The 27,317-nt window shown below is 38.6% G+C and overlaps 1 pseudogene; it reads left to right on the top strand.

The window, feature by feature from the left end:
• The first annotated feature begins 8,222 nt into the window (after positions 1 to 8,222).
• LOC117079074 overlaps positions 8,223 to 27,317 on the top strand; it is a 50,569-nt pseudogene continuing 31,474 nt past the window's right edge.

Here is a 27,317-nt window from a genome sequence, read left to right as displayed (position 1 = left end):
AAGCAACAAACAGTGTGACCTACCACCCTAAAGTGGTAACTGCATTGGCAGGGCATCTAGTGGAAGATGAGGAGCGTTTATCATGAAAGTGCATGAGTCATGAGAAGATTATAACAGAGATGAGACACCCCCTTCCTCCAGGCTTTCCCAGAAATTATTGGGGGACAGGTCTTTGTCCTGAACTATGAAATAGGTTATTTCTGTTAATATCACTAAATTAATGCCTATGGGAAATTTGGGTAATGCTACTTTATTTCCAAATCCAAGAACCAGTCTGCAGCATGTACCAAATGAATATAGACAGTGACAAATGCCAGGAAGTTTCATTCACAACCCCATGTCAAACAGATGTTGTGCTCTGGATCCAATCATCTCCCAAAAGGCAGCCAGGCACCTGTCCAATGTTGGCCTTGGCCAAATATCGAACAAAGACCCAAACAAAGGATACATAGTGGTGGCCTTATATATGACCAAGTTCTCATTCCCAAGTTCCTCAGCTACATGAAATGTTGCCTAAATTAGCAAAGTTTGCAGATATAGTACCCAAGAAGCAACTGTGAGGCCAAATGCATCCCATCTGAATCTCCTGGAAAAATAGTATGTATGTCTGGCCTTCACTCAGAAAAACCTGTCTTTCCTATCCTATTACCCACCAATAAAATGTGGTTCTGTTCTACTCTATCTTCCTAAATAAGGTAACCTAAAAATTATCCTCCAAAATTTGTATTCTGCCAATCAAATTTTCATTGCCCTATCATTATTTGCCAATCTATCCAATCCAACACTAGCCATTTCACCATGAACTAGCCCCATTGTGTTTTGCTATTTGCCATTTTATTGGGTGAAGAACAAAGTTTCTACTTTTATATACAGAGAGGTATCCCTAGAAATACTAAGAGGATAAAGAGGCAAGCAAGGGTGAAGAAAAGCAAAATTGTAGCAAGAGATATCTTTTCTCCTTCAGACAGAATTTTGATCTCATATTTTCCTTTCCACCAAATGGTCTTTTTCATCATCACAGGGCAACTACATTATCATTCGGTGAGCATCTACTGTAGGCCAGTTGGGTCACTTATATAACATCATTTGGTTTTCGGGACAATCTTGCTAAATAAATATAATTATTATATCAATTTCAGGAGGTCAAGGCGGGCTGATCACTTGAGGTCAGCAGTTCGAGACCAGCCTGGCCAACATGGTGAAACCCCATCTCTACTGAAATACAAAAATTAGCTGGGTGTGGTGGCAGGCCCCTGTGATCCCACTACTCAGGAGGCTGAGACAGGAGAATTGCTTCACCCCTGAAGATGGAGGTTGCAGTGAGCTGAGATCGCACCACACTGCACTACAGCCCAGCCTGGGTGACAGAGCAAGACTCTGTTTCAAAAATAAATGAATAAACAAAAAGGCATAAAGTAAGGCTCAGTGATTTTACAAATTAAAAACAAATATACCTCGCAGGTTAGTAATGATGGAGCTCCAGGGATCTATACATACTGCAGCCTCTGGATTTTAATTCAGAGAACTCAGCACTATTCAATGTTAGAATTGTTTGCTTTTTAATGTTGGCCAAGGGCAGGGCAAACATTTTAAAGAATTTTTAACTGAAAAGCAAGTATATAAATAAATAAGTTTCCTGCCTCATTCTGAGCCATATGCTGCCAGCACTAAGCTTCATTCTTTTTATATTTGTTTAAAAAGGTCTTTCAAAAGCAGAAGAGACATGTGCAATAATAAATGTTCTATAAAAATATACACTTTTAAGCTACCATTTATTTCTAGAGGACTTACTGAGTAATCTAAGCAATTTAAATATACTTACTTATCACAATAGCCCTATGAAATAAATATGACCCATTGTATAGAAGAAGGAATTGAGGTTTAAAAAGGTTGAGTATTTTGTGCAAAGTAGCTAGAAGAAAGTTGAGAGAGTGAACTAATATTCGGGCCTGTTTGACCTGAAAATTTAGTTACTGAACTATTACACTAAACTTTCTGCATTCATAAAATGACAGTCAGGTGTATCTTTCAAAGTTACTCTTTTTATGCTGGTTTATAAGTTAAAACATTTCTCTCCTTTACTCACCTCCCAAGCACTACCTAGTTCAGTATAGTCTAAGTATAGTGTTTGGAACCAGGATGTGTGAATTTAATTCCCAGCTACAGCATTTACTAAATGTGTGAACTCAAACAACTGAATTAACCATCTGTCTCAGTTTTCTCATCTGCAAAAGGGACATAGAACTAGTGTCTACGTCATAAGTTACTGTCAAGTTTTAATGATAGCATGTGGAAAGCACTAAGAAGAAGGTATCATACACAGTAAGTACTATGTTAGTGTTTGTAGAGAAGAATGTATGATGCATAGTATTATGTTAGTGTGCATATGTAGAAAAATATATGATGCGGCCAGGTGCAGTGGTTCACACCTGTAATCCCAGCACTTTGGGAGGCCGAGGCAGGCGAATCACCTGAGGTTGGGAGTTTGAGACCAGCTTGACCAACATGAGGAAACCTCCTCTCTACTAAAAATACAGAAATTGGCACAGTGGTGCATGCCTGTAATCCCAGCTACTTGGGAGGCTGAGGCAGGAGGATTGCTTGAACCTGGGAAGGGGAGGTTGTGGTGAGCCAAGATCGGGCCTTTGCACTCCAGCCTGGGCAACATGAGTGAAACTCCGTCTCAAAAAAAAAAAAAAAAAAAAGAAAAAAAGAAAAAAAAAAGAAAAATATATGATGCATAATAACTACTATATTAGTGTTGCAAAGAATATATGATACATAGTAAGGTCTGACTTCTTTTGCATCCCCTCATCTCTCTTGGCATAGCCTTACTCCATCTGTTACCTCAGTATCAGGTTGGTTTAGGCGTAGTCTGGCAGTACCTACCTCAGCTATGATGCACATCTCTCACTTTCTGCCCTGAACACTCTCTGACATTATGGGGTGGTTACTCTACTGGTACCTACCAGGAATTGTATCTGGAAGTGTGAGTGAATTATCTCCCACGTGGCAACACCTGGCCAATGAGAAATGGGAGCAGGTGAATAAATGCCTCCCCTCTTCATTGCTGAAGAGAGACTCATTTCACATTGGTCCTTGGGAGTTGAGGGGCATGGCAGTGGATAGAGCTCTTAGGATAATCAGTCCAAGCCTCTGGAACTTCATAAAGCGATATGCATTCCCATGCTTGCCCCATGACAGTACTTTATTATTGATACCAACATGCTTCTCACTCCATTTCGTGTATTATACGGAGCTAAGTAAAACAGAAAAGCACAGAAACAAACCCCATTGTATCACACATTACATGGATGGGATCTTGTTTGCTTTGGCCTAATAGGACCTAAGTAATTTGCCTCCAGTAAGCAATCAATTCAATTCAACAAATAAAATACGATTCATGAGAACTCAGCTGATGTGGGCTCTAATTTCACATCTATGTTTAATTAGTTCTGAGACCCTAGGAAAGATACTAAATCACTTTAAGTCCCAAATATCTTATTACAAAAAAAAGTAGATGTTAGTTGATTTTTAGATTCTTTTCTTGTAAGATTAAAATTCTAATTATCAGTGCCTTTTTACAGCACTTCCTACACTGTACAAATGATTTGCAGCATATGTAAAGAAAATAGATTCAAGATTATTAAAAATCTTATAGTCAATCTTATTAGAAATGGATTTGATAACACTTTTATTCATGTATTTGCAAATATTTTTTAAATTTAAAATAAATTTAGCATAATTACAATATTAAAATAATCTAACCATTATCCATAGTTACATCCATACAGGCTATAGTTTGAAAAATGCTTCTTATAACAGCATTCCTATAATTTGATTCTTATACACTTCATAGTATTAATACTATTCATAGTTCCTATTTGGGGAAAAATAAACTAAATTCAAAGTGACCCTATGATTTTCTTGCAGCTACATGTTTAGTAACTAGTGGACACAGAGCTCTTTTCATTAAGAAACTTGTCTTAATAAAAACTGGTTTTCTACTAGAACCATAAAAAATAAACAAAAACATTTACTGAAAGCTAGGAATTAAAAATGTTTAGACAGATAAAGATAAGATAAATATCAATATGGAAACCACTCTATTTGTAGAAATATGCATGCTTCTTGCTTGCATATTAAAATCCTTGAGGTGAGAAATAAGTGTCACATTCAATGTTTTGTGTTCTCACTTCTGACTTGTACACAGTAAGTGCTAAATAATTAACCAGATATATGAATAATTAAGAGAAAAACTGAGAATATGAGAATGAGAATTAAGTGTGTTTCCTTCAGGATTCCTTCTTTAACTCCCAAGCCCCAGTTAGGGCAAGGTGCTTCTCTGCTTCTCTGCTTCTCTGCTCTGACATGCCGAGATCATGATGACATTTGTCGTGGGATATTGGAACACTGTCTTCTATGACCATGTCTTGATAGCTTGAGAACTACATGAATGGAAGTATTGAGACTTAATTACCTATTTGTCCTGTGCCCCAAGCATGTGGTAAATACAAGAAATATGTGGTGCATCAACAAATAAATGGACAAAAATAATTTGGAAGAGAGAGAACAATTTTGTAATATGAGATTTATTAATATTGTGACGTTATTTGAAGCTGGGGAGATGAGTGGGATTAAAAACACAGGAACTAGACCTCAGGGAATGTTCAAAGTTAGTAGGAGAATGGAGAGGAGTCACTGAAGATAAACTGGGAGAACCACAAAACGTAGGATTATGCAAATATAGAAGAAGGTGGTAAACCATTCTCCTGGTCTTTCCATTACAATGCACTTCTTTTACCTTATAAAAATTGATATTTGGCATGGATACTTAGAGCACCGCCTAAAGTTGTGATTTCATTTCAATTTGGGCTTGTAGCTCCCACCTCAGAGATGCTAAAGCAAGTGAGGCTCTGAAAATATGTAACTTTGAGTCTGAAATTTCTAATCTTTGCTGTGTGGGCTGGAGCAAATGCTTAGCCTGAATATGCTTCAGTTTTGTTTGTTTTCTCTCATTGGGCTGTTGTGTGCAGTCACTAATAAAACACTGTGATAAAGCCCTTTGCAAATATGAAGTGCTATTGAAATGTAGCGTAATACACTGGACATCTTTGTTTTCCATCAGACACATCCCACGAGACATTTCCTTCCTTCCAGAACATGTACACTCAATGAAGTGTCCATCTGGCAAATAAGATTCTGCCAAGAGTGGAAAGGCAAATTATTACAAGGTAAACAGCTGAGTGCTAGTGTGCAAAGGTGGTAAAAGACTTGTAGCCCTGTCTGTATAAGGGTTAAGATAGGGATTAGGATGCACCAGAATGTACAATATACTCGGTATTTTCCCCAGGGAGAATGAAGGCAGGGAAAATTTCTGGCTACCTGGGCCCCTTTGCCTTCCCTCTAAAAACATTACACTTGGCTAATGGAGCTGTAACTTTGTTTTGATTTCCTGAGTGGTCTTGAGTTACCTAATATCTGGCCTGCTTCCCTAGATGCATGCCTCTTAGATCTCTACAGTAAAATCATACTTAAACCATTTTCATTAGGAACGGAATACTACACGATCATAAAGTGCCCCATGAAATGCCTTGATTAGTAGAGATCAAAGGCCGAGCTTCATTAGTTTTGCTTTCTTTCCCCTCCTACTTTGCCTCTGTGTTAAACTGCATTAACCTGACTAAGCCAAGCTCTCCCAAGTTTGTACAATCTGGAAAAGATAACTTCTCCTGAGCAGTCTGGCTTTTCTTTGGAGCACATGGCTTGCAGGTTTTCTGTGGCCCAGGGCACAGTCAACAAGCTGTCTTTTTGGTGGAGGGAACCAGCCCCTACTCCAAAAGTAGCATGGCTGTGGTTGCTTCTGTAATAACTTCTCTGGTTCAGAAGGACTTGGATTAACACTATGGCTAAAGGTTAGGAATCTATGAACCTGGCTTTCCTCACCAAATTGAGTCATTTCAAATGCAATCAAGGGCCAAATCCCTTAACAAAACTGTTCACCACAATGTGGTGGTAAAGGGTGCTCTGTTCGCTAAGGCAGACTTGAGTTTAAATTCTGGCTCCTTCATTTATCTGAGCATCAGGTTTCTCATATGTAAATCGGGATATCAGTGCTGACTTCACAGGATTGTTGTAAAGACTAAGTGAGATAATGATTACAAAACACCGAGTACAGTGCCTAGCATACGAAAAACACTCAAGAAATGGTGACTGTTTATACCCACCAAGTCAATGTACCCTTACAGTTCTAGACAGGAGAAGAGCTGATGCAAACACTGTGCCACACTATTTTCTGGAAAGTGTTTCCAATTGCTCAGCTCCAGCAGCCTCCAAATTTCTTTTGGATAAATATCCAAAAGTGAGGAATGGAAGATGTTTCCTTGGATTAGCTATTTGGAGCCAGGCAAACCTCAAACTTTCCCACAAGCACATAGAAAAGGATGTGTACCCTTGGTCTAACTGCAAGAGACACAGTGGAAAATCTGGCTTTCTGCACTGTGGGGCTGAGACACACAGAGTAGAGGCATGGTAAGCTGCTTCTTTTTACTACATTTCTTTAAATTGACAAATAAAAATTGCGTATATTTGTTGTGTACAACACGGCATTTTGAGATATGTATAAGGATAAGGGTTTTTTTTTTCTATATAAATCTAAAGTAGAATTTGGCCATTTCACAATGGAAAAGTGGAATCTCTTCCTGACATGTTGGTTGAAGTCTCATTTAACAGCATGAGTTCTTTCCCCCATCTCTGTAGTAGTCATAAATTTTCTAAATTATGATAATAGTACAATAAAATAAAAGCAGCTGCTCTTGTTATATTACCCAAATTTACAGTCATGCACTTTGTTTACTCTCTAGAGTACGTACTGCCCTGTACTATTGAAGTGGGCATTTTCATTTTATTATTTGAAAAGACGAACTAAATGTGTCCACTTCCCATTCCCACTGCCCTAGATACTTGTGGAGAAACTGAAGTGAAATCTTACCGTTATGCCTCCAATTCTCTCTCTCCCAGGAGGTAATTAACAACATATCCAGAGTACTATATGGTCAGCAATATTAATCTAGAATATTATATAGAATTATATATTGTATAATTATATATCTATATAATATATAAAAATATATAATATATAATTCCATATATTCTAGATTAATATTACTGACTATATAGTACTCTATTTATAGGACTATATATTACTAATATATATAGTCCTATAGAGTATATAATCCTATATAGAGAGTAATAGTAATATTAATACTAATTAGCAATATATAGTACTAAATATTACTAATATATAGTAAATAATATTTATATATAGAATTTATAATAAATTATTAACGTTCTTTTTGTTAGGTTAAAATAAATTTGTATTAAATCTTAGAAGAGATTTATACACAATTCACAAATTCTTTACAAAGAATTGCCAATCCTTGTCCAATTTTGTAGTAGTCTCCACAGATTTGGAAATTCTGCTGTGAAATAGGGTTTATAAGATATCCCTTTTAGAAAGCATCACAATGCTAGTTTTAGGCAAAACAAGGTTTAAAACTGAAGTCCTCATAGAAGTGAGCTCAACACCTTTAGCCTTTATCCCAGTGACAAAACTATATAAAATAAACATTAAGCTGACTTACTAAGAAAACAATAAGTATTCTGTAAACTTCTCAAATTCACCTACAATTTTTGATTACTTTTAGAAGCAGTACTACTGTAAAGTATCAACAACCACACTATGCACCCAAATAAAATGGGTGTTAAGAATAAAATATATAATTCTATATAATAGAATTATATAAGGTGTATATATGTGAGAGGTGACAACATGCTAGCAGCCCTCGATCTCGGCACCTCTTCGGCCTCGGCGTCCACTCCGGCAGCGCTTGAGGAGCCCTTCAGCCTGCCACCGCACTGTGGGAGCCCCTCTTTGGGCTGGCCGAGGCCGCAGCCGGCTCCCTCTGCTTGTGGGTAGGTGTGGAGGGAGAGGAGCCTGCGGGAACCGGGCTGAGCCTGGCACAGCAGGCCAGCGTGAGTTCCAGGTGGGCGTGAGCTTGGCGGCCCCGTACTGGGAGCGGTGAGGGCTTAGCACCCGGGCCAGCAGCTGCAGAGGGTGTGCTGGGTCCCCCAGCAGTGCAGGCCCGCCTGCGCTGTGCTCTAATTCTTGCTAGGCCTCAGCTGCCTCTCCCCAGGGAAGGGCTTAGGACCTGTAGCCCACCATGCCTGAGCCTCCCCTCTGCCGCCATGGGCTCCCGCACAGCCCGAGCCTCCCCGATGAGCACCGCCCCCTGAGCACCACCACCTGCTTCGTGGCACCGGGTCCCATCAACCATCCAAGGGCTGAGGAGTGTGGGAGCATGGCGTGGGACTGGTGGGCAGCTCTGCCTGCAGCCCTGCTGAGGGATCCACTGAGTGAGGCCAGCTGGGCTCCTGAGTCTAGTGGGGACTTGGAGAACCTTTATGTCTAGCTAAGGGATTGTAAATACACCAATCAGCACCCTGTGTCTAGCTCGAGGTTTGTAAATACACCAATCAGTACTCTGTATCTAGCTAACCTAGTGGGGACTTGGAGAACTTTTTTGTCTAGCACTCTGTGTCTAGCTAAAGGATTGTAAACACACCAATCAGCACTCTGTGTCTAGCTCAGGGATTGTAAACACACCAAGCAGCACTCTGTCAAAATGGACCAATCAGCTCTCTGTAAAATGGACCATCAGCAGGATGTAGGTGGGGGTCAGATAAGGGAATAAAAGCAGGCTGCCCGAGCCAGCAGTGGCAACTGGCTTGGGTCTCCTTCCACACTGTGGAAGCTTTGTTATTTTGCTCTTTGCAATAAATCTTGCTGATGCTCATTCTTTGGGTCTGCTCTGCCTTTATGAGCTGTAACACTCTCTGCGAAGGTCTGCAGCTTCACTCCTAAGGCCAGCGAGACCATGAACCCACCATAAAGAAGAAACTCGGAACATGTCCGAACATCACAAGGAACAAACTCTGGACACACCATCTTTAAGAACTTTAACACTCACTGCGAGGGTCCATGGCTTCATTCTTGAAGTCAGTGAGACCAAGAACCCACCAATTTCGGACACATATGGACTGTTGTTTCTTTTTCTCTGAAGAATTCTAATACAGTAACTTTATTTTGTTTGTAAATAGAATCATCCATAAGCTTATGTAATAAATTCATAACGTTGTTTATTATTATATTGTGGCTAATATTACTAACTCAGGCATGCCTGTGTGTCTTTGAAAGGTGATATTAGAGTTGATGACAATTTAATTGGAATTGCAGATTGAAATCTTCATTTTTGGTTTCCTAGAAATTTGCTTTTTTACAAGTCACAGATTCAAGCCAATGTTTCTGAATCCTGTGGTGTTGCTGTGGTGGTTGCTCAGACATGCAGACCCCTCACTTTCACTAAAACAGACAGGAAGGAAGTCACAGTCCTTGTCAACAAGAGGGCCACATCTCTGTAAGAGGGAAACAAATCTGAGTAAGCAAGTGAACTACTGTTGTTTGAGAGAGAGGTGTGCAAGGTTTGATTTGAAATTAATGAGCCTCCCACTTGGGGCAGGTTTGCTAGCACAATGGGCAGTGGTAGTGGTGTTAGCTGCCTCTAAGCTCACCCCATTATGCAGAGAGGGTTGGAAGAAGAATAGAGTTCTTGAAAGGAAATGTGTTAGGCAACTCTTACGTACCAGGTTCTATATCAAGCATTTGAACACACACTAATTTATGTAAGCCTTCTGATAACTTGAATTGTTTTTCTTTTTTTTGCAAATTAGAAAAGTGAGATCGAGGGAGATTAATTATATAATCTCATGGATCTGAGAAGAGAACAAGCCAGGATTCAAACTCAAGGTTGATACCAAAAGACAGATTCTTTACACATCACCATTAAAGGCAGACAGGCAAGTGAAAGGGCCAAGGTACAACGTTTAGAGTCAAAGACACTGAGGTTTAAATCCTGGCTCAACCAATTACTACCCAATGTGTCTTTAGATAAGTTCTTCAGACACATCTTCTTCCTGTGAAAATGCAAATAATGCTGTAAGTCATAGGTCTGTTGGCAGGACTAAATATTTTCAAAGCACCATAAATGCCAAATGATTCTGGCTTTAAAAGCGACTGTAGACTCAGCAATGACCTCACTTGGACCTCTTTTCCCAGGTAGAGAGGATGCTGCCATGGACTGACCTCGTGCCTGATGCTCCAGCAGAGGCTAGTTATGACAGAGTCAGTTTCTGCACACCCTATGGTGTGTCAATAGCTCTGCTGTTGAAAGGAATATATTTGCAGGGGAATCTTGCCAAGAAGCAAACATTAGTTTGTGCTCCTTGAAAACTGTAAAAATAAGATTAGATTAAAAGGACTCAGCCGGGCGCGGTGGCTCAAGCCTGTAATTCCAGCACTTTGGGAGGCCGAGACGGGCGGATCACGAGGTCAGGAGATCGAGACCATCCTGGCTAACACGGTGAAACCCCGTCTCTACTAAAAAAAAAAAATACAAAAAACTAGCCGGGCGAGGTGGCGGCGCCTGTAGTCCCAGCTACTCGGGAGGCTGAGGCAGGAGAATGGTGTGAACCCGGGAGGCGGAGCTTGCAGTGAGCTGAGATCTGGCCACTGCACTCCAGCCTGGGTGACAGAGCGAGACTCCGTCTCAAAAAAAATAAAAAATAAAAAATAAAAGGACTCCTTTTAGAGTCCTTTTAATTAGATTAAAAGGGGTTGTTTGGACCTCAGGAGGGAATGGAAGTTTGTAACTATTTAAATGACTTAGTACATGTTCCACTCTTGTCTTCTAAGACCTCTAAGGCTTCCTTTACCCCACATTGTCTTGATATCTTTTAGGATATCCTAATAGGTGACCTACTTATTCATAAGTAATAATTGTTTTGTGTGTAAACACAAAACTGTCTCCTCCAAAATTTATACATGTTAAGAAATATCAAGGGAAATCTGAGGGAGGGAGAAGGAAACAACAGAGAAATTATAGAAAATTTTTACTAGTTTGTGGATATTTAAAGAATGGGCACATTCTTTGTCTTCTTTCATGTATCTTCACAGTGACTGATTTTTGAATTTTAAAATTATGACTAACAATGATTGACAAATATCCCTTTGAACACGATTGAATTTTATTTGCTGCAGCTTCAAGCTACAATTCAGTAAACTGTTTACATAGCCAAGACTTCTTATTCCTAGGAGGTGTCACTTCTAGGAAATATAAAGGGGAAAGCCAAGCCTCATAAAGAAAAACGAAAAGAAAACACTAAAATATAAACTGCTCAAATATTAGATGCAATGAGAAGAAATCTTCCAGAAACTATTCTTTCACTGAATACTGATGAAACTAAATGTCTGTCTTACTCAATTACCAAAATCAATTTAAATCCTCCATTAAATTCAGAATAAATATTCACATTGTTTATTCATGTAATCCTCACAACACTGTGAGAAGCTTTTATTAACTCCCTTCTATGGATGAGGAATATGTGGCTCAGAGATGTTTAAAGATTTACCAAATCTGCACTGGCAATAAATGTAAGGTTACAAATATGCTTGTCAGTTTCCTAATTGCAAGTTCCCTTTCTTATTCCATGCTACCACCATTCTATTGTAGGATCTCTCTTATTTGTGCTTGTTTCATTTCCTTATTTACATTCTAAGCTCTCAGAAAGTAAGCCAAGTCTTCACTTTTCGTTGTATGCTCCCAAGTGTCCAAAGTGATTGGTTCATGAGTATTTGTTGATTGATCTGTTTGATTTTAAAAAGTCTTGCTATTTTCATGGTACAGACACATGTTTTGTTAGATTTTTACCTAAGTATTTCATTTCCTTTAGAACAGTTGTAACTGGTCTTCTGTGTTTAATCTCAGTTCTACATGTTCGTTTTTATTATAAAGAAATACAATTGAATTTTATGTTTTGATCTTGTATCCTATGACCCTGTTGAATTTGCATAGTTCTAGGAGGTTTATTTGTAGGGGAGTAGATTTCTTTGGATTTTCTATGTAAAAAATCATGTTATCTACCAGTAGTGACAGTTTTATTTCTCCCTTTCCCATCTGTTTGCATTTTTTTTTCTTTGCCTTCCCTATTCCAATGGCTAGAACTTTCAGTATTTTGTTGAATAAAAGTGATGACAGCAGATATCATTGCCTTGTTCCTAATCTTCAAGGACAGCATCCTATTTTTCATCATTAAGATCGATGTTAGCTGTAGGAATTTTGCAGATTCTTTTCATAAACTTTAGGAAGTTCCCTTCAATTCCTAGTTTGCTGTTTTTTGTTTTTTGTTTTTTTTTAACCACGAAATGGTGTTAGAGTCTCTCAAATCCTTTTTCTGCACCAATTAATATTATATTATTTTTCTTTTTAACCTATTAATATGGCAGTATACATTGATAGATTTGTGAATATTGATGGAGCCTTCACATTTAGAGAAAATCCCACTTAATCATGGTGCACAATTCTTTTCAGGCATTGCTGTATTTGGTTTGCTAATATTTTAAAGCATTTTGGGTCTAAGTGTATGAGATGTTGGTTGGTAGTTTTTGTTTCTTTTTTGACCATCTTTGTCTGCTTTTGATAATACTAGCCTTATTAAATGAAATTAGAAGTATTCCTACAGTTGATGATTTGTTGATTTGTACTCCCCTTCTCCTTCTGTCTCTATCAGTCTTACTGGAAGTTAATCAATGCTATTTTTTCAAGAACCAGATTTTTCCTTCCTTGCTTTATTATTTTCATGTTTTCAACATCATTGGTTTCTGTTCTTATTTTTATTTCCTTCTTTCTGTTTCTTTTGGGTTTATTGTGCTCTTCCTTTTCTTCTTCTTTTATTTATTTATTTTATTTTTTTTCAAGTAGGACCTTAGATTATTTGAGATATCTCCTCATTCTAATGTAAGGATTTAGTATTATAAAATTACCATTCAACATTGTTTTAGCTGCATCCCACATGTTTTGATAGTTGTACTTTTACCTTCATTCAGTGCTATGTGTTAACTGTTAATAGTTTCACTGAGATTTCTTTTTTTTGGTTATTTAGAACTGTGTCACTTAATTAATAAGTATACAGTGATTTTCCTGTAATCTTTCTGTTACTGATTTCTAGTTTGATTCCATCATGGTCAGAGAATATACTAAGTATGGTTCAATTGTTTTAAATATATTGAGGCTTGTTTTATGACTCAAGATACTGTCTATCCTGATGAATATTCCATTGGAGTGTAGAAAAAAGGTATATTCTGTTTTTGTTGGATGGAATATTCTATATATGGTAAGTAATTGATGTTGACTGATATATTTTTTCAGATCTTCTATATTCATGCTAATTATCTGTGTAATAATTCTACAAGTTGTGGAGCAAGAGGTGTTGAGGTCCACCAGCTACTATTGTAGACTTTTCTGTATTTCTTTTCAGCTCCATCAATTACTGCTTCATGTACTTTGAGGCTCCATTGTTTAGTGCATACACATTTAGGATCATGATGTCTTTCCCAGTGGATTATTTCTGTTATCATTCTGTGATGGTTGTCTTTGTTTATAACAATTTTTTTTTTGTTCTGAGTCTACTTTATCTGATATAGCCACTCCTGCTTTTTTTTTGAATGTTTACATGATATATCTTTTTTCATCCATCCTTTGTCTTCAACCTACCTATGTCATTGAATTTGAAGTGAGAACCTGTTAAACAGAATCTAGTTTCAGGTCAAGTTTTTTTAATCTACTCTCCTTTATCCACTTTCCTTTACCCTGTAATTGGCATATGTAGACTATTTACATTTACATTGATGTATTAGGGCTCAAGTCTGCTATTTTACTATTTGCTTTCTGTTTCTTATTCCTTTATTCCTCCCTTGTCTTTTCTTGCTCAGAAATTCCTGTAAATGACCAAAACATTTTTTGAATCCCACTTAATCTGTTTATCCTATTTTTTAGTGTATTGCTTTGTGGTTGATTTTCTTGGTAGTTGCTTTGGGTATTACAAGATGCTTATGTGACTTTGAGTAAAGTATGCAAACCTTACATCGATGCAGGTACTTTTATCCTCCCATTTTAAAATATCACCGTTCTGAGTGTTAGATGGTGCTATAATGCTTGTTTCAATCATCACATATGATCTGGAAAATTCATGCGGGAAAGGGTAGTCTATTGTGTTTACTCATATTTCTCAACTTTCTGTTACTCTTTCTTCATTCCAGATGCTCCAAATTATTTATTTCATCATTTTTTTTTGTTTGAAGAATTTTCTTTTGTCATTTTTTAAGGGTAGTCTGCTAGTGACAATTTTTTTTTAGTTTTTATTCATCTGAGAATAGTTTTATTTAGTCTTCATTGTTGAAGGATATGTTTTCTTGGATACAAAATTCACAGTTCACAGGAGTTTTATGTTTGTTTTTTCAGAAGTAGAAAAATATTGTGTCAATGCCTGCTGGCCTCTATCAGTTCAGAGGAGAAATCTGCTCCCATTCGAATTGGTGTTCCCTTATAGACAATATGTTGTTTCTGTCTGGTTACGTTTAATTTTATTTCATTGCTTTTAGTTTTCAGAAATTTAATTATGATATGTCTTGATGCTTCTTCAGATTTATCCTGCTTGGAGCTGTTTTTAGTCTTACAATTTCCATTTCATTCTTTATTACAACATAAATATTTGCTGAGTTTTTATTACTCTTTTTGTGTTTAAGAGAATTAGTAACTGCTTGTTGAAACATTTTCATAAGGGTTGCTTTAAAATCCAAGTCAGGTAACTTCAACATCTGATTTTTCTCACTATTAAATGCTATTTGATTGTGTTTTCTTATTAAGACTAGATTTTCCTGGTGCTTGATATAATGAGTAATGTCTTGGAACAGTTAAGCTACTATGTATGTTAGGGAACTCTGTTAAAATTTTCATTTAGCAGTCAGTCACCATGTTTTGGTTTAGCACATAAGCCCTATTCTACTTAGCGAGCTATGGTTTCATGACAGCCTAATTTTCAGAGTCTTCCTGGTGCTATTTTGGTCTGCTCATTTTATCTGGTGCCACTGTGGCTCCTACTGGTCCTTGCTGCTTTAGGAGAAGTTACTGGACGTTACTGTTGGTTGGGCTACCTGGTGCCTCTAGGTTGGGGAAGGGAGTTTCTGTCCTGCAGGAACAAAGAGCCATTCCCAAGTGGGGTACTTGTTTTTGCTGACTCCCTATACTTGTGGGAGAAGAAAAATGTGTTTCCCAAGCTAGGGACATTTGTTGTGGCATAATTCCCATTGCTGATGACCCTGGCGACAGAGTTCCTCTGGTTTGGGGAAGAAGTGTCAGGTCCAGGATGAAGAAGTGTACTTCCCAATGGCTGCTTATTGCCAGTGGAGCTTCCCATTCAGTCTCCTTGCCAGTTGTGCTAGATTCACCTGGTGTAGTTGGTAAGCTTGTATTCAGTAGGGGAAGAAACAGGCCTACCTCGACCACCTTGTGTTGCTATGTTGGTGGATGTGAGATGTCTCACCTGGATCACCTTCTGATATCGTTTGGACATGAGATTTCAAATTTCATGTTGAAATGTAATGCCGGCCAGGCGCGGTGGCTCACGCCTGTAATCCCAGCACTTTGGGAGGCCGAGGCGGGCGGATTTCGAGGTCGAGACCATGGTGAAACCCCGTCTCTACTAAAAAAATACAAAAAACTAGCCGGGCGAGGTGGAGGGTGCCTGTAGTCCCAGCTACTCGGGAGGCTGAGGCAGGAGAATGGCGTGAACCCGGAAGGCGGAGTTTGCAGTGAGCCGAGATCACGCCACTGCACTCCAGCCTGGACGACAGAGCAAGACTCTGTTTCAAAAAAAAAAAAAAAAACCAAAAAAAAAAATAAAAAATAGAAATGTAATCCCTAAAGTGGAAGGTGGGGCCTGGTCAAAGGTGTTTGGAAAATGGGGCAGATCCCTCATGGCTAGCTTGTGCCATCCCCTTGGTGATAAGTGAGCTCTCGCTCTAAGTTCACATGGAATTTGGTCATTTAAAAGTGTGTGGCACCCCTCCCCCCGAACTCTCTCTGTTACCTGCTTCAGTTCTCACCATATGATGTACCTGCTACCCATTTGCCTTCTGCCATGAATGGAAGCTTCCTGAGGCCTCCTCAGAAACAGATGCTGCTATGCTTCCTGTAAAGCCTGCAGAGCCTTGAGCCAATTAAACCTATTTTCTTATAAATTACCCAGCTTCAGGCATTTCTGAGGCTGGTTGTAGAACACTCTTATGTGGTGCTCTTCTTCTCATGCTGGGATCCCTACCCAGACTGTGCTCTCCTTTCCACCTTTGAAAATTTTCCTTTGGTGTCTCTTGCATTATTTTCTGGATTTAGGGTTGTACTTAATGGGGAAAAGCAGAAAGAGACAAGTCTATGCTATCTTGTTAAGACTGGAAGTGTCACCTTCATTTTAAAAACTTATTTTCACTGATGATGCACATTTATTAACTCTGACCAGAAGTCGGCTGCCATTCTTATCTTTGTCCTCTGTATGTTTAGCATGTCTTTTTTCCTCTGACTAATTTAAGATGGGTTGTTTATAATGAATTTCAAGTAACTTGATAATGATGTGCTTTGGTGTAGTTTTCTTCATGTTTCTCGTGTTTGGAATTCATTGAGTTTCGTGGATCTGTGGATTTTTGCTTTTCTTCATGTTTCTCGTGATTGAAATTCATTGAGTATTTTGGACCTGTGGATTTTTACATTTCATCGAATTTTGAGAAATTGTGGCCCCCTATTTATTTAAATAATTTTTCTAGTCTCCTCCACAGTCTCTTTTCTTTTGGGAACTACAGTTACATTTTTGAGAGCCTGCTTGCAATTGTCCCACAGTTCATAATGCTTTGTATTTTTCTTTGTGTTTCGGTCTCTACTTCTCTTTGTGTTTCATTTTTGATAGTCTACACTGTTGTATCTTTATTTAATTTTATTTTTTTATTATTATCCTTTAAGTTCTAGGGTACACGTGCACAACGTGCAGGTTTGTTACATATGTATACATGTTCCATGTTGGTGTGCTGCACCTATTAACTCATCATTTACATTAGGTATATCTCCCAATGCTATCCCTCCTCACTCCTCCCACCCCACAACAGGCCGCGGTGTGTGATGTTCCCCTTCATGTGTCCAAGTGTTCTCATTGTTCAATTCCCACCTATGAGTGAGAACATGTGGTGCTTGGTTTTCTGTTCTTGCAATAGTTTGCTGAGAATGATGGTTTCCAGCTGCATCCATGTCCCTACAAAGGACATGAACTAATCATTTTATATGACTGCATAGTATTCCATGGTGTGTCTGTGCTACATTTTCTTAATCCAGTCTGTCATTGATGGACATTCGGATTGGTTCCAAGTCTTTGCTATTGTGAATAGTGCCACAATAAACATATGTGTGAATGTGTCTTTATAGCAGCATGATTTATAATCCTTTGGGTATATACCCAGTAATGGGATGGCTGGGTCATATGGTACATCTAGTTCTAGATCCTTGAGGAATCGCCACACTGTCTACCACAGTGGTTGAACTAGTTTACAATCCCACCAACAGTGTAAAAGTGTTCATATTTCTCCACATCCTCTCCAGCACCTGTTGTTTCCTGACTTTTTAATGATTGCCATTCTAACTGGTGTGAGATGGTATCTCATTGTGGTTTTGATTTGCATTTCTCTGATGGCGAGTGATGATGAGCATTTTCTCATGTGTCTGTTGGCTGTATGAATGTCTTTTTTTGAGAAGTGTCTGTTCATATCCTTTGCCCACTTTTTGATGGGGTTGTTTGTTTTTTTCTTGTAAATTTGTTTGAGTTCTTTGTAGGTTCTGGATATTAGCCCTTTTTCAGATGAGTAGATTGCAAAAATTTTCTCCCATTCTGTACTGTTGTATCTTTATATTCATTAATTTTTTCCTCATGGTGTCTAAATACTTAATTCCATCCTGTATATCATTCATCTTAGTCACTGTAAATTTTATGTGTAGAATTTCTATTTGAGTATTTTATATCATTCATGTATTTCCTTAACATGTTCATAATTTTCTCTGCTTTCTTAAACATATGAAATATATTCGGCTGGGTGTGGTGGCTCACGCCTGTAATCCCAGCACTTTGGGAGGCTGAGGCAGGCGGATCATGAGGTCAGGAGATTGAGACCATTCTGGCTAACATGGTGAAACCCTGTCTCTATTAAAAATACAAAAAAAGGCCGGGCGTGGTGGCTCAAGCCTGTAATCCCAGCACTTTGGGAGGCTGAGACAGGCGGAGCACGAGGTCAGGAGATCAAGACCATCCTGGCTAACATGGTGAAACCCCGTCTCTCCTAAAATAAAAAATACAAAAAACTAGCCTGGTGTGGTGGCAGGCGCCTGCTGTCCCAGCTACTTGGGAGGCTGAGGCAGGAGAATGGTGTAAACCTGGGAGGCAGAGCTTGCAGTGAGCTGAGATCCAGCCACTGCACTCCAGCCTGGGCGACAGAGTGAGACTCTATCTCAAAAAAAAAAAAAAAAAAAAAAATTACCTGGGCGTGGTGGCAGGCACCTGTAGTCCCAGCTACTCGGGAGGCTGAGGCAGGAGAATGGTGTGAACCCAGGGAGGCAGAGCTTGCAGTGATCGGGCTACTGTACTCCAGTCTGGGTGACACAGCAAGACTCCGTCTCAGAAAAACAAAAAAGAAAAAGAGATATATTACAATAACTGTTTCAGTCTCCTTATCCACTAATTTTATCCTCTATTTAATTTTGGGGTATGTTTCTATTGGTTGAACTTTTCTCCTTGCTATGGGTTCTAATTTTTTTTTTTTTTTCTGCTTCTGTGGATATCTAGTCATTTTTACTGATACATTTTACTTTGCTGGGAAGTAAGTTTTGCATGTGCTTCTATCTTTTCGAACTTTGTTCTGGGACACAGTTAAGTTACTTAAAATATTTTATTTCTTTGTTAGGTAGAAACAGAGCAACCTTAGGTCCATGGCTAATATTGTCCCAACTACTGAGACCACATTTCTGAGTACCCTACATGGTGCTTATTAGTTATAAATGGCTTTTCCACATTACCTACAGAAAGCTTGAAATATCCTTGATCCCATTTCGGCTCCAGGGACTGTTTCTTTTAATTTTACCTTTGGTTCCTCCCCCCAGTTGTCGGTAGTTTCCTCACACTCAAGCAATGATCAGCACTAAACTGAAGACTCAAATAACTCTGCAAATTTCTGAATCTCTCTCTCTCTCTCTCTGCAACTCTCTCTTTACTGGTACTCTGCCCTGTGAATTTTAGGTATTTTATCCTGTGCTCTGAACTGTATTTAACCCAAGAAGACTTAATTCTAGTGCCTGTTTGGGCACCCTTTCTTCCTGCACTCACTGGAAACTCTCCTATACATTAGACAGGTAGGTTAGAGATGGTGGCCATACCCTCCCTTAAAGAGGAACAAAAAAACTTGCCAAATAAATGGAGTGAACAAACTGTTCGACATTGCACAAACCGCATCTAGGACTTGTGGTAAAATTATCCTGCAACAGAGAGGAAGAAGAGCAGAAGGGAAAATACCCAAACTCGTGCAAGCAGAGATACTCATGATTAATGTCCTTAGGTTGACCTCTGTTTATTGTGATAGTAGAAGATACACCAATGGGTGGGAAGTTGAGATGCTAACAAGTCACGTGATGTATGTGCTAGCACGTACAATAATTGCACATGTGCACTCAGGAGACCAGTCACAACATGCTTAATAGCAATGCCCATCCTCACCCTCTTATGACTGATCATATAAGCTTCCCATAAAGGAAATTTCACCAGTGTCAGACATGGCTGTCTCATTCTCTAGCAGCCTGCTCTGACCCACCTATCAGAGTATATTTTTGCTTTGCAATAAAGTCCTTCCCCTACTCTTACTTTGGACTCTCAAATTGTTTTGTGCAGCAAAATCAAGAACCTGAACCAGCCTAAAGGACAACATTAGGGCAATCAGCAGTCACCTTGTTTGTTTCCCTTTGTCCAGGGATCATTGTTCTCTGCAGCCTGCTGTAGGTCTGAAAATCATTCCTTTGTCTATCTTGACTAATTTCATGGTTGTTTAAGATAGAGGAAAAATATAGTTTCAGGTTTTTTTCATCATGGTTGGATGAACATATGAATGGCATTGTGATGTTAAAAGTTGCATTCTGGTTATTACTTAATTGCTACAGTAGTTGGTTTCCTTTATTAATAAAATTAACAATATATTTTCTCTTTAACCATGTTTTTAATGATGAAATCAGATACTCTTGTAAATTGCTAACCATTGTGTCTGACGTTTCAGTGAGAATTAGTTAGACTTCATTCTGACACCAATAGGGACTATCTGTAATTTATTGTACACTTAAAAATAACTAAAATATAATTGGAATGTTTGTAACACAAAGAAATGATACATGTTTGAGGTGATGAACACCCCAGCCTTGCCTCAAACATGCTTCCACCAGTGCTTCTATCACTTTGAAAAGGGGCAATCATGGATACTTGTATTGCATCATGGAAGAATTCAGAAAGCAACCCGGGGAAGCTACATGTGAAGTAAGTAATGTAAAGATCTATAAGAAATTATGGTGGATGTTTGAAAGTCCACGTAATCAAGTGGTTAAGATTGAGCTCTGTTCAAGCAACCCAATAAGAAAATGTCAACTAATGTCAACATTTTTCAATGTCTGATTATAAATGGGCAAAAAATCTGAATAGATGTTTCTCAACAGAAGACATACAAATGGCAGACAGGTATATGAAAAGGTGCTCAACATTATGGATCATCAGAGAAAGGCAAATCAAAATTACAATGAGATAACATCTCACCCCAGTAACAATGACTTTTATCTAAAAGATAGACAATAATGAATGCTAGAGAGGATCTTGAGAACAGAGAACCTTCATATACTGTTGGTAAGAATGTAAATTAGTGCAGCCACTAGAGAGAACAGTATGAATGTTTCTCAAAAAACTAAAAATAAAACTACCATGTGATCCAGTAATCCCATTGCTAGGTATAGACCCAAAAGAAAGGATATAGTATATCAAAGAGATATCTGCACTGCTCTGTCTATTGTAGCACTGTTCAGAATAGCCAAGACTTAGAAGCAACCTAAGTGTACATCAACAGATGAATGGGGCCAGGCACGGTGACTCACGCCTGTAATCCCAGCACTTTGGGAGGCCGAGGCGGGCAGAACACAAGGTCAGATCAGACCATCCTGGCTAACACGGTGAAACCCCATCTCTACTAAAAATGCAAAAAATTAGCTGGGCGTGGTGGCGGGCGCCTGTAGTCCCAGCTACTCAGGAGGCTGAGGCAGGAGAATGGCGTGAACCCGGGAGGCAGAGCTTGCAGTGAGCCGAGATCATGCCATTGCACTCCAGCCTGGGCAACAGAGCGAGACTCCGTCTCAAAAAAAAAAAAAAAGAAAGAAAGAAAAACAGAAGAACGGATATGTAGTACATATATATATAATGAAGTACCAATCAGCCATTGAAAAGTGAGATCCAGGCCAGGTGCAGTGGTTTACGCCTGTAATCCAGCACTTTGGGAGGCCAAGATGGGTGAATCATGAGGTCAGAAGTTCGAGACCAGCCTGATGAACATGGTGAAACCCTGTCTCTACTAAAAATACAAAAATTAGCCGGGTGTGGTGGCGGGCGCCTGTAATCCCAGCTACTCAGAAGGCTGAGGCAGAAGAATCGCTTGAACCCAGGAGGCGGAGGTTGCAGTGAGCCGAGATCGTGCCATTGCACTCTACCCTGGGCGACAGAAAGAGAGCAATTTTCAAACCTGAGTAATTAACGGATACCTTTTAAAAGAAACAAAAGTTATGTTTAACACCAGTGTTGCCTTAAATGATTTTTATTAGCATGTTGCTAAAATATGTGCAAATCAAAACCTACTTATAACTCCATATGCATGTAAATGATTTAAGCTCTAACATTCAAACACATTTACTAATTAAATGCAGATGAAAGATGCAACACAGTAAAATTCAGTTTTCTAACATTTATTTAACGTGATGGATGTTGTTGTTCTCTTGAAACTAAAAACCACTCACAAACGAACATCATACTCACAGTTAAGGTTCAAGTTCTCTTGCGGTCCTCATACCCATACATCTGTGTGCCATGAGATCAGTCAATTTTTCCACCACTTTCCTCTGTTCCAACTACTGCAAAACCATAACATGATGTCATTTGGCCCTCACTTAGCAGAAATTCACCATTTACACAGTAATTCTTCCTCCATTTTTTTTTTCCACTTAAGCCCATGATAAAGTAGAACTACTTGGGTATAACATACTCAAAAAAACAAAAAACAAAACCCCACTATTAAGAGTCCCCCATGTAAGGGCAATTATTGATTTTGAGATTGCCATTGGGTGCTCAAAAATGTGCTTATGTAAATAGTTTTAGATTACCATTGATCTGAAATTCCTAAATTGAAAAATCTCTTGAACCCTTGGGAATATGCCTGGGGATGCCCAGAGGACCAAAGATCCTAGTTTAGGAAATTCTGAATTGTTCTATCTTGACCTAACTGCTGTCTCTTCCTGCCTGGAAGAAGCTTTAGTTTCTTCCACACATGAATTATTAATAAAATAATGCTTGTGTCAGGATGCTAAAGTGGAACTGGCTAGAAGGAGGTAAGAAGCAAGACTGAATTACCTTCTCAAACTTTTATTTTTATTTATTTATTTTTTGAGGTGGAGTCTCCCTCTGTGCCACGGGCACAATCTCGACTCACTGCAACTTCCACCTCCTGGGTTCAAGCGATTCTCCTGCCTCAGCCTCCTGAGTAGCTGGGATTACAGGTGTGCATCACCACACCTGACTAATTTTTGCATTTTTAGTAGAGACGGGGTTTCACCATGTTGGCCAGGCTGGTCTCAAGTTCCTGACCTCAACTGATCCACCTGCCTGGGCCTCGCGAAGTGCTGGGATTACAGGCATGAGACACCATACCTGGCCTCAAACTTTTATATGACAGAAGGTGACAATGTTATTTCTGAAAACATAGAGTCAATGATATTGGAAAGGAATGGTTTTCATTTATGGTTTGAGAAAAAGGGAGTCATGAACATGGATGACGCATTATTTCACTCACTTCAAGGAGACAATCAATAACTAATGCTTATCTAGCATGTTTTCATTTACAAAGAGCTTTTCCTCACTTGATTATCTTCCATCTTCAGCCACACACAGATGAAGACCCTTCTCAAAGCAATAACCATAACCTGGGAGTTGCTGTTTAAATTATGAATTCTAAACTCTTAAGTTCTCTACTTTCTGCTGTACACCAAACCATCTTCCACAAAGAATACTGCTGCATGAACTCTCACCTGAGCACAAACGGGAGAAAATGCACCGTATACTCTACATCATCATCAGTTTCTCCCTTAAACTAAAAATATTCTTTATTCGGAAGCAAGGATGCCTGCATTTTCACAAAAGTTGTAACAAAATGTTAGGAGCATGGGGTTCTGGAATTACATTACACATTCATCACTTACCAGCTCTGTGATGGTGGGAAAGCAATGTAAACTCTCTACACTGCAGTATCATCCTCTGTAAAATAGGGGGGATCGTGAGTTTCTCATGGATTTATTTTAAAGATTAAATGTGTGGGTAAGGCATGAAATCCTAGGTTACAGTCCAAGTATCCAAGTGATGGATACACTAAAAGTCCACACTTCACTCTGATACAAATATCCATGTAACACAACTGCACTCATCCCACTAAATATATTTTAAAACTTAAAAAATTAAAAATGTATTCACACTCCCTCCCCGCAAAGAGTTTGCTATCATATCTCTGTGTAGCATTAATATGTTTACTCTTTGTCAGATACTGTCTTTCAAATGCTTTACACATTAAAGCAATTAATCCTCATCTTTGCATTAATCTTTTCTTTTTTTCCATTTGACAGATGGGGAAACTAAGGGGCAGAGTAATGAAGCGGGTTATCTATACTCACACAGCAGGTAAGTAATGGAGGTGGAATTTGAACCCTGACCCAAAATCTGTGTTCCAGAGTCTGTGCTTCTTGGAAGGCTGGATACTCCTTCTCCATGATTGTAAGCTTTTATTATCATAAGGGGAGCAAGAAATTCTCTTTAGTCTTCACATCTTGCCATATCATCTCAACTGCTCTGGCCATGTTTTAAGAGCTTCGTCAGTTCTTTTTTTGAATACTGCAACATCACTCAAACTTCTTACTCTGCCTGTAGGCTGAACCCCATCTGATGGATTCTCCACATTGCAGTCAGCATGACACATATTAATAGTATAATCACTCATTTTCCTCATAACAATGTCTCTGAGGTTAATCATCATTTTCAAAATACTGCCATGATCTGAGCCCCGCTTTCCAACCTTATCCCCTTCCACTTCCTTTCAGGTTAGACATTTTGAAAATCCGGAATATTTGAAATTTCCTAAGTATACCATGCAGATTTTTTATGCTTTGAAGTATTTTTTTCCTATTGATTTGATCAGGTTTTTATGTGTGGCTAAATCCTTTATATCCTTTAAACTCATTGTAAGCATTCTCTTCTACAAAGTGTTTTCTGGTATCTTCACTTGTACCTCCTGGATTCTAGATGTGATTATATTCACTATTACTAAGCAAGAAAGGTATAGAAAGTATTCTGATTAAAAAAAAAAACTGACTGCAGCCAAAGTCATATCAATTACTATGCAGAATTGTCCTAGGGGGTCATGATATCAAACTTGCTTTGGGCAAATATTAAAGAGCAACTGAACCAAATATGGTCAGAATTCCTGCTGGAGTAATAGCAGTGCTGAGTGACCCTGGCTGTAGTTGCATTCATGTATTAAGAAATTTTTGTATAACACTTTGTGATCAGCAAAACTCAGTAGATGTTTTCCTAAGACCTCCCCAGCATTTTCTTCTCCCTCTTGTTATTAAGCTCATGTTTGTCAAGAAAAATTTGGCCTCTGTGTATCTGATTCACTTACACTTGACTCATCAAAATATTTTGTAAGAGAGGTTTGAAGTCCAAGAAGCCTCTTGAGCCTCCTTTGTGGATCTTTAAGACATTCTTTTCTGAGAACCAATAAGTTGTTTCTGGCCAAATCCAAGTAAATGGAAACTCCAAATGACTTAGAACTGTTAAAGGGGTTGAAATATATGAACATGCTACGCTGTCCTTAAGTGATGTATCCATGCACGAGGAAGGTTTTCAGTTTCCCCTGAAGGTAAAGTTGAGGAAGTGAGTAGTTGCATAACATGACTCAAGAAACCCTGCTTAAAATATTACATATTTCCCCATGCCCTACTGGGATTTCCTTGTCCTTGGTGTCTCTAACATTTCAAAATCAGAAGGCACCACCTGCCAGACAACAGCTAATCTGAATTAAGGATTTCTGTCAGAATGACACTTGGTTTACTGCCGGCTAAGGTAGATCAGAGTCTTTCCTGCCAAGCCACCTGGATTCCTGTTTCCCGGCTGTACCAAGCAGACAGGCCCAGTGTATGCAGGAGCAAGCGAGCCTTAGAAAAGATAATGCAATCCATGTGTCCCACCATAAATATCTGTTTTTACTACATGGCCGTAAGTCATTTATTCAAAGATTGCAAATTTTATTTTAAAAGTACAACAAATAGTTCATTGTACAACTGACTTGGGCCCTTAATTAGAAACTGCAGTACTTCGCTCATTGTATATAATATTATAATGGCCCTTTTCTTCCATTATCCAAATGCTGTAGCTAATTTATCTTGTAAGATTGCTTATGCAGTACACTTAGGAGTACTGTGACTGCACAACTGACCGAATATAGACAATCATAGTCTTATTTGAGAAAAGAGTTTTCAAGAGCATTTCATTAATAGTTCTTCTTGGCCACTTCCTCTAATCCGTACCAAACCACAGGATGTCCTAACTTGAAAACCTACCACAGCAAGAACAAAGCCCCTGTCTGGTTACTAAATGCTCTTGGAGGCTTCCTTTTTGGAAACTCATTATCAGTTCTCTGCCATTGCAAGTCACTAGAGGAAAATTATCTCATTGTTTCAAAGCCAAAGAAATGGAATCCTCACCTCTTTAGATGTGTTGATACCACAACATCTTGATTTATCAGTTCTGAGCCTTATTACCCTCTTGTAGCATTTACTAACCCTTAAAAGAGAAAGATATGGCCACATATTCTCTGCCCCTAAATATCTGAAGGAGAACTAGAAACTCAGTTACCTGATGCCAAACAGCTGCGTTTGTGATGTTTCCCTTCTTTTATTTCATTTTCAGCCAGATGTTTGGAATCACATAGACAATAAGACAATATTTAATATTTCTAAAAAGAGTCTCAAAAGTATCATGACTCTTCAGATTGGGAACACGGGAAGACAAAGACATAGAAAGATATAATTGGAGCTTATACAATCATGAAGTGTCTAAATAAGTTGAATATAAACTCATTCATAACTTTTCAGAATACCAGAAACATTGTCTGAAATTTGAGAGGGATTTCAAGCTACAAACAAAAGGACGACTCAGTTGCGAACAAACATATGGAACTTGTTACCCCAGAGGTACAAAATGAAGATACACATACTAATTTGAAAATATTCACGTACGTTCACAGACGATTGACGGAGATATTAAAGGTAATGAAAATATTTTGGATTCATTGCTAACTTTTTAACTTTGGTGTCAGAGAGGACAAGTCTGACTTTCAGCACATTTCCTGTATCCACACACAGTTTGTATCCATAGGCTGGGTTGGTTGAAATCCAGTGTGACAATTGCTACTTGCATAGTATCTGCTTATAATTATTTGTTAAATGAATATTAATATTTAAAGTACATACACTCTTTCATATGCATCCTCATTTTATCCTTTTTATAATCATTTGATGTTGAAAATGAAGAAGATTCCCAAGAAAACTGACATGGAGGTAGTATGTGCAGAGAGGGACCATGGGAGAATAATTACAAATTCAAACTCTGGAGTCAGATCTGTCCAGAATCCCAGCTCTACAAATCACAAGGTTTAGCACTTTACACAAGTTAACTAAACCCTCCAAACCTTAGTTTCTTGATATGTACAGTGAGACTAATGACAAAGTCTACATCTAAGGGTGTCTGTGAGAATTAATGAGATATCTTATGTAAAGTTTACTTCCCAGCGGCTGGCACATAGCAAATGTTCAATAATTACTATTTAGAGTTAAGAAAAAATTCATTTGTCAATATATCATGTTGTCTAATTATCCTACAATACATAGCTGGTTAATTCTAGTACTGAGAATCAAACAGCATTCTTCTGACTAAGCCTTATGTTC

Source organism: Trachypithecus francoisi, unplaced genomic scaffold (assembly GCF_009764315.1).
Source record: "Trachypithecus francoisi isolate TF-2019V2 unplaced genomic scaffold, Tfra_2.0 Lachesis_group7, whole genome shotgun sequence".
Lineage (NCBI taxonomy): Eukaryota > Metazoa > Chordata > Mammalia > Primates > Cercopithecidae > Trachypithecus > Trachypithecus francoisi.
The sequence above is the reverse complement of the archived record's forward strand: the minus strand, read 5'-3'. Positions and strand labels throughout refer to the sequence as shown.